The sequence below is a fragment of the Erinaceus europaeus genome, chromosome 8 (genome assembly GCF_950295315.1).
Source record: "Erinaceus europaeus chromosome 8, mEriEur2.1, whole genome shotgun sequence".
In the NCBI taxonomy this organism is placed as follows: domain Eukaryota; kingdom Metazoa; phylum Chordata; class Mammalia; order Eulipotyphla; family Erinaceidae; genus Erinaceus; species Erinaceus europaeus.
In genome coordinates, this window is record NC_080169.1 from 21603255 (window position 1) to 21611989 (window position 8735).

Genomic DNA, 8735 nt, shown 5'->3' on the forward strand with positions numbered 1-8735 from the left:
TAGTTGCTAAAAATATTCCCTTTATTGGGTGGGGGATTAATGGTTTACAGTCGACAGTAAAATACAATAGTTGATACATGTGTAACATTTCTTAGTTTTCAACATAACACTCTAAGCCCCCACCTATGTCCTCCTCTGCCATCATGTTCCAAGTTGCTAATCTCTTAATGTGTTGTTACTGTAAGTAGTTGTTATCCATTTTTGTCACAAGGCATTATATATACTGTGCATACTGATCATTATAAAGTGATCATATTTTATTAAAGAAACCATGTTTTAATGAGATAAACATTTGTGACTACATAACCAAGGAAGCAGTGCTATATAAACTGCTTATTACCAGGAGTATGTCAAAGTAACAAGTCATTATAATTATTGCCACTGCTTGAGATTATTGTGTGTCATCATACATAAAAAGGATAGATGGGAATTATTTCGGTCCCTGACTCTACCAGGGGTGGACCCTCTGTAAGAGACTAGCACCATCTGATATGGCTGAGTAAAACCCTGGAGTCAGAGCTATAGGAAAACAGTAGGACTGAATCTCGAAAGGAAGCCACTAGAGTAAACAGACAGGTCTACCTGTGGCATACTTTGTTCATGACAGGGAGAGACAGACAGGAAGTGGAAGGTTAATATGTGAGGGATAATGTCCCACCCATTTGGGAGGGGCACAGGGCGTTAGTTCTTGGGTGTAGTTAAACGATCAACTCAGTTTCATAGCTCATAGCTCTTGTTAAGACATCAAAAACATTGTTAAAAACATGTAAATCATGGGGTCAGGTGGTGGTGCACCTGATTAAGTGCACTCGTTACAGTGCACAAAGACCTGGGTTCAAGTCCCTGGTCCCCAACTGTAGGGAGAAAGCATCACAAGTGGTGAAGTAGGTCTGCAGGTGTCTCTCTGTCTCTTTCCCGCCTCCTCCCCTCTCAATTTCTCTCTGTCTCTGTTCAGTAGTAAAAATAAATAAAAAAATGTAAATCATATGTGATTTTGCTCATTATTGGTAATTAAATTACATATGCTATTAAACACTAGACAGGGCTGGGTACTGGCTCACCCAGTATAAGGCACACATATTACCATGCACAAGGATAAGGGTTCAAATTCCAGTCCTGACTTGCAGAGGCTAAACTTCATGAGTGGTGAAGCAGTGTTGCAGGTATCTCTCTCTCTCTCTCTTCCTCGTTCTCTTTCTCAGTCTCTCTCTCCATATATATTTTCATTAAAATTCATATATATGAAAAAAAGAATTAGTTGCCTCAAGTTATGATTTCCTCATGCAGGAACTGAGCCCTAGTGATAATACTAGTGGTAATAAAAATTAAGCCAACAAGCAAAAACCATTAAACAGGAGATTGCAACACTATATAGAGAAGGAAGAATTTTGAGGAAAGGCTTCTGAGATACAAATAAGTGACCAACTATTATGTCAGCAACCGAGAGCTATTCTTCACTTGATACTTACATTAAGTAACAAAGCACATAATTTCTTTTTTTAAAAAAAGATTTTATTTATTTATTAATGAGAAAGATAGGAGGAGAGAGAAAGAACCAGACATCACTCTGGCACATTTGCTGCCGGGGATAGAACTCAGGACCTCATGCTTGAGAATCCAAAGCCTTATCAGTGCACCACCTCTCGGACCATGAAACTACATCATTTCATATGACTTACAGGATTTACATTAAGGTATGACAGAATGTTAGTGGTATATATTGAGAAAACCTTTTCAGTGCATTTTGCCTGCACCCAGATCACTTTGTACTGTGCTACAAAGCCAAAAAATCCACCACTGGGTCATTGATGTGTATATTACAAAATAGGCTTCGAAACTTTTTTGCCCAGGAAGTTTATAAGACTTTGTTCTGGGTGGAAAATACTATAAAGCTGCTGATCTAGGGTAGAAAGGAGGCAAGATCTACTATCTTGGACACCTGGCCAGTGCTGAGATGTCACCTCCCCTTTGTCTGACCTCCCATGCCAGAATACAAAGTAAGGCCAGGCTTGCTGTTAGAGATGATGTCACTAATTATTTATTTTAATTTACAAAACATTTTATTTGATTATATTTATTTATTTATTGGATAGAGACAGGAAATCAAGAGAGAAGGGGAATGATATAAAGGGAGAGAGACAGATAGATACCGGCCACACTGGTAAACTGCCGGGCTGTTAGCAACCACTTAATCTCTCCCTAGGCTCCTCTCTGTTCACGAGCCACACGTGTTTGCACTCACTGGTGATTTGATGGGTTCCTGAAGTTGTTCTAGTCCTGTATGAAGTTACTTTCGCCATGTACACTTAACCTGCTGTGCTATCCCTTGAAGTTACTTTCATATAACAATAGACCAGCCAGCAAAAACAAACAAACAACAACAACAAAAACCCAAACATTGCTTAGAATTCACTGATCACACACTTCTCAGAGCATGCTTTATGAAATTACTTTTCTGAAGAATGTTGGTAGAAGTTAATAAATACAATAAGATATGAGCAAAGATGGGCTAAACAAAAACTAAAATGTCGGACCTTGTATAGTCTTGAAAGGAGAGCTCACTCTAAGAGAGGTTATGGGTGCAGTATTTTCCAAATTGGATTTCAAGCTCTGTGAGAAGCATCTCTTAGGTTGTGTTCTTCTGATTCCTTTGGAAAGCAGGTAGAAACATGAAGAAGACGAAAGCACATTTACTGATTGTTCATAATATCAACAATGGAAGTGAGGCAGAGAGTGATAATAAAGACTAGCCAGAAACTCTCCATCCTGATGTCTTGTAGTAGGCAGCCCAGCAAGCTGCAGCAACAAATTCAGGGGGTACACTGGTGGAGACTGGTAGGTTTGCAAGCCTCTGGTTCTTCCCTTTTTTCTGCCATCCAGAATCTGAGGTTGTACTAGCATCTTCTTCTTTCCCTCCTGCATTGGGAACCTCACATCTTTGAATATGAAAATGTCAATAAATTCTCCATAAGTGTTATAATCAAGGATCACTCATTGACTTAACACATACTTTAAGATTTACTTATTTATCTATCTATCAGTGGGGAAGAAAAGGAGAGAGAGCGAGCCAGAATATCACTCTGGCATATATGATGCATATGATGCCAGGCTCTAAACTCAGGACCTCACATATGAAAGTCAAACACTTCAGCCACTGCACCACGTACCAGAGCACAGCACGTACTTCTTGAGGAAATATGCATTGACAATTTTTGTGCATACTTGGTGCCAATGTTGCCAAACTGAATGGATTCTAGAACCTGAATTGTAAACCTTGTAGGCTGAGATGGAAGGTAAATATGCAAACAGGTGACTAAAATAAAAACAATTCTTGACAGAAGTATGTGCAAGATGCCCATCCTGTTTGAGGGATCGGATGCGGGATCACTCCAAATACAAAGGAAATATGGTTGAGAAATTGTGTTGAGTTTTGTGTTCCCAGGAACTACAAAACTTGGCTATGAATGGTTCTCAGAAAATATTGGTTGAATGCATGAATTGTCATTTGGTGGCAGGATGGTCTTAATGCAATTGTGGGAATTAAGAGATAGTGGACTCAGAAGAGCACCGGGCCAATGTATGTAGGCAATTCTTCCTGCAAGGGACCCCCTTAAGAAACTCAGTATAGGGAGTCGGGTGGTAGCGCAGCGGGTTAAGCACACGTGGCGCAAAGCACAAGGACCGGCCTAAAGATCCCGGTTCGAGCCCCCTCTCCCCACCTGCAGGGGAGTTGTTTCACAAGTGGTGAAGCAGGTCTGTAGGTGTCTATCTTTCTCTCCCCCTCTGTCTTCCCTTCCTCTCTCCATTTCTCTCTGTCCTATCCAACGACGACATCAACAACAACTACAACAATAAAGCAAGGTCAACAAAAAGGGAATAAACTAAATAAATAAACAATTAAAAAAAAACCTCAGTAATAACTACAACAATAAAACAACAAGGGCAACAAAAGGGAATAAATAAATATTAAAAATTATTTAAAAACTCAGTAATGAACATTGCTAGGGTCTAGAAGATCATTGACCTTTAAAATATTCAAGGCCTACAGCTTTGAATAGTCACTGGTAGATATCGATGGGACTGACGGTGTGAATTTTGTAGGTAGGGTTACGTTTCCGGTTCTCTCACATTCAGTTGTGTGCACTACTCAGGGGCCATGCTTCATCTTATTGAGTAGCTGCTGTCAGCCCCCATCCCACTCTCCTCAAATCATGGGCTTCTCCTTCACTTCCCTTCCTCTGTCTACAACCTGTTTCTTCCCCACACTACAACCTTCTAGAGGCTCCCTGGCCATTGGTGACATAGGACTTTGCACTGACCTATTGACTATTCCAGTGAAGCCTTGGAGAGGTTGGCATCCTGATATCCTTCCTGTCCCTTGCTTCCATTTTTCTCACAGCATCTAGAGAGACAAGCTGGGCTCTCCCACACCCACCTCTGTCCTGTTGCCTTAGCAACAAGCTGAAGGAAGTTGGCTTTTCTGGTACCCAAGGTTACACTGTGCTCAGACTTCATGCTATTGGTGGATATAAATCAGCAGTGAATTTCACAAGAGGAGGGTTGAATTGTATACAGGTGGTGCATTAAATCTGGGATGCTGACTCTGAGATCCCCTCTCCTTTGTGTGACTATAAGCTAGCGTCATAATAGGCACATTCTGCAGCCCTCTTTCTTCCCAGGAGATGTGGAAGCAGGTTCTCCAAGGCAAGGATGAAAACCATATAGAGAGCAAATTGGCAAGATAGGATAAAAATTCATAGTTGCCTTTTATTCATTAACAAGAATTTACTAAAGGGAAGGAGAGGGTATCTGAGCACTTTTTAAATTTTTTAAAATTTACTTATTTATAAAATGGAAATACTGACAAGACCATAGGATAAGAGGGGTACAATTCCCACCACCAGAGCTCTGTATCCCATCCCCTTTCCAATAGCTTTCCTATTCTTTATCTCTCTGGGAGTATGGACCCAGGGACATTATGGGATGCAGAAGGTGGAAGGTCTGGCTTCTGTAATTGCTTCCCCGCTGAACATGGGCATTGACAGGTAGATCCATACTCCCAGCCCATCTCTCTCTTTCCCTAGTGGGGCAGGGCTCTGAGGAAACGGAGCTCCAGGACACACTGGTGGGGTCACCTGCCCAGGGAAGTCCAGTTGGCATCATGATAGCATCTGGAACCTGGTGGCTGAAAAAGAGTTAACATATAAAGCCATACAAATTGTTATTTAATCATGAACTTAAAGGCTGAAATATTGCAGATGAAGATTTGGAGTATTCTTTTTGGAAATAGCTATCTAGGTACATTAGGTATATAGGTCTATTTTTAGGTATATTCCAAAGAGCCCATGACTTTATTAGCTTCTCCCTGAGCCTGACATCTGATATGCAGGTAGAACCAAGCTATTGTCTGGGGAGATGATGTCATGGCTGGAAAAAGGGCTAGAAAGGTGGATCAGAGCAAAGGGTAGCTCCCAAATATGGGAAAAGTGTATAAATATTGTAGACTGTAGACCCCATCGATTTGATCTGGGGCCCATATTCAGCATAGGATCCTATGTAACCTCTACATCCCTATAGGTCCTAACTTGCATTCTGTGGTCATCAGTAGGAACATTCTGAGTGGCAGAACCATTTTCTTCAGGTGATAGAGTGTGTTATCCAATCCCCCTTTGGAGGATGGAACATTCCCTCCCATTGTTGATCCACAATGAGGGCAAGGTCCTATGGGGGGCCCCCAAAGGGGTCCATTATGTTGTTCCTGATGGAGATGACCAGTGCTAATGGAGAGAAGGATCTGTTAGAGGTCTAGGCCCATCATGTCTGTGTGGGAATCCCAGGACTCCTTGACTAGGGCCCCAGCTGATGGGGTGGCCTGATAGTGATTAAAGAGTCATCATTAAAGTATGCCAGGCTCCTGCCCTTATTCAACTTTTGTAGTCCTTACTTTGATAAGGTTAGCTTTTGGGTGTGACTGAGGGAAGTGTTAATAGGAAGTAAGTGAGGAGGGTACCTAGGTCTAAGTAGAAACTATTTCATTAGGTACTTTATGGTGTCTTTTTAGGTCTTTCTACTAGCTTGCTTCATTCATTGACTCACTGCAAACTATTGTGCACTCTTGCTTTCAGGTATATATTTTGCCCTAATTTATGGATACATGAGTACATCTGCCCTATCTCATGGGACCTTGTCTATATCTAGGTTTTGAGGCTTTTTTGGGAAGTGGACCACCCAGAATGGAATTAAGGAGTCCTATGAGAAGGGAAAGGTCTCACCTGAGTAATGACATTGAAGGGTTCCTATTCCATGCCTGATGCCTCTGGACACATTCCGTAGTGAAGCATGCCTGGGTGGTACTCATTGCATTGAATAGTTTGGGATCAGCAGATGCAGTAACAGTTGGTATGAACTGAGAGAAGAATGCTGTAATCTGAGTACTTCTGTGTACTTTATAGTGCATAACTCTGGGTGCTGCTTCTAGGTAGGGCAGGGAGAGTGTTAGTGCTGGTGACTGTGTATGTCTTACAGACCATTCTCCCAGACCAACCTGGATTTGTGTGCCTGGCAAGGTGCATGTTCAGCATGATGAGCTATCTTTCTAGCTCCCAAATACCATGTGATCTTCATCCATTCTTCTTATTTATTTATTTATTTATTTATACCAAATTTATCTCTGGGGTCTCCCACATACATAATTCTACCACCCCTGGTGGATTCCTTTTTCTGTGTTTAGATGGAGAGCAAGCAACAGAGAGGTACAGAGAAATGGAGAGAGGCATAGAGAGGAAAGACACCTCAGCCTTGCTCCTGTGTTTCTGAAGTCTTCAAGCATGGCAAACCTTGAGAACCCCACTAGTGAGTCATTTCATGGTGCTCACACTTCTTTATTTTAAAGAAGTACTTAAAGACCAGGAGGTGACACAAACTACAGTGTTCAAAGATCCAGGTTGAAGGCCCTAGTCTCAATTTGCTGGGGGTGGGGGGTCTTCACAAGTGATGAAGCTGTGCTGAAGGTCTTTCTTTTTCTCCCTATCTTCCCTTCCCTCTCAATTTCTTTCTACCAAAAAATGAAAGGAAATTGGCCTTAAGGAGTGGTGGATTCTTAAATGCAGGCACTGAATCCCAGCCATAATGCTGGTGGCAAAAAGTAAAAGAAAATGAAGAAAAGGTGTTAAAGTGTTTTGTGAAAGATTCATATTAGTCTTTTTGTTGATGTTGAAGTACATGGAAATTCTAAGAAACTTGGCAGACTTAATATTTAGTAGAAACACCTCCAACTATTACTTATAAAAAAGTACTGGTTACAAATTATAAAAGTAAATAATTCAATGCCGGAAAGACCGTTACCTTTGATTCATATCATGATTCATTTTCAGAGGCTTTTGAAAGAATTTTTATTTCAGTTTTTAATTTTTTTCTAGGTTTCTTTTCTGAGAAATTTCAAAGGAATTTAATAAACTTGTAGGTCAAACAAATGTCTGGGATTACTAAGAAAGAGATTGTGAATTCTTTATACCAGATCTCTCCCGACAAGAAAAGCTGAAAATAGCAATATGCCAAGAACTTTATTTTACAAAAACCAGAAGTAATGAAATTTGAGTACTAATTAAACTAAGCTCTTGCTCTGCTCCTATAGCTAGCACAACATAGCTAGCACAACAGATATATCATTTCTTATAGCTTTCAAAATGAATGCAAATAAAATTCCAGCATAGTTTTATACATTTCCTATTGCTTTCAAAACCATTATTATACAGATATGAAAACAAGCTTCTGTCAAGGTCTCTCACTGTATGCTGCTCTCAGAAGAAGTTAATTCTAGGTAGAGTACTAAGCTTCACTAAGTCAACTTCTTTTTATGGCAGGACAAAATTGAACTTCATGTCACATATCAATGCTTTAAAAATGGGATTTTTATAGTACCTATGATCATAGAGCAAAATAGAGTGAAGATGCAGAAGCATGATATTATGGAAGCCTAAGCCCTCGATATGTTTCTACCCAACACACAAACACACACTTGTTTTCATTCAGTCTTCAAAACTGTGAAATGAAAGTCATCATGTTAGGTTACTGCAGCTCAGTATGTAGGAGCTCAAGTTTCTTCTAGTTGGTAAATGCCCTCTGTATGTAATTTATTTACATAAATATTTGGAAACTCACCAGTATAGGTGGCTGCATTTTTCCCCCTTCATATATTTATTCACCCTTTCTACAGGAAGGAAGAATGAGCTAGAAAGGGAGAGAGACACCTATAGCCCTGCCTCACTGCTTGGGAAGTGTTCCTCCTGTAGGTGGGGTGTGTGGGCTTGAAACTGGGTCCTTGCATATGGTAATGCATGTGCTCAGACAGTGAGCCACTACCCAGGATTGGTCACAGTTTATGAGGCCAGTCATGTTCATGCATCTGGTTGGCACTGGGAGTCTCTACTTTGAACAGGAGAGACACACAGACTATTCTTGACTTCAGACCTGAGGTAATGTGGGTGCTCACCAGAGATACCACACACAGCAGAGAAACTTCATTACAAATGGATCCAAAAGGTTCAAGAAGCCCAGAGGGTCCCAAACAGATTTAACCCAGACTTAAAGACACCGAGACACATCATAATTAGGATGAAAAGGAATAAGGATAAAGAAAGAATCCTGAAGGCTGCAAGAGAAAAACAAAGAGTCACTTAAAGAGGAAAACCCATAAGATCAGCAGCAGATTTCTCCACACAAACACTACAGGCCAG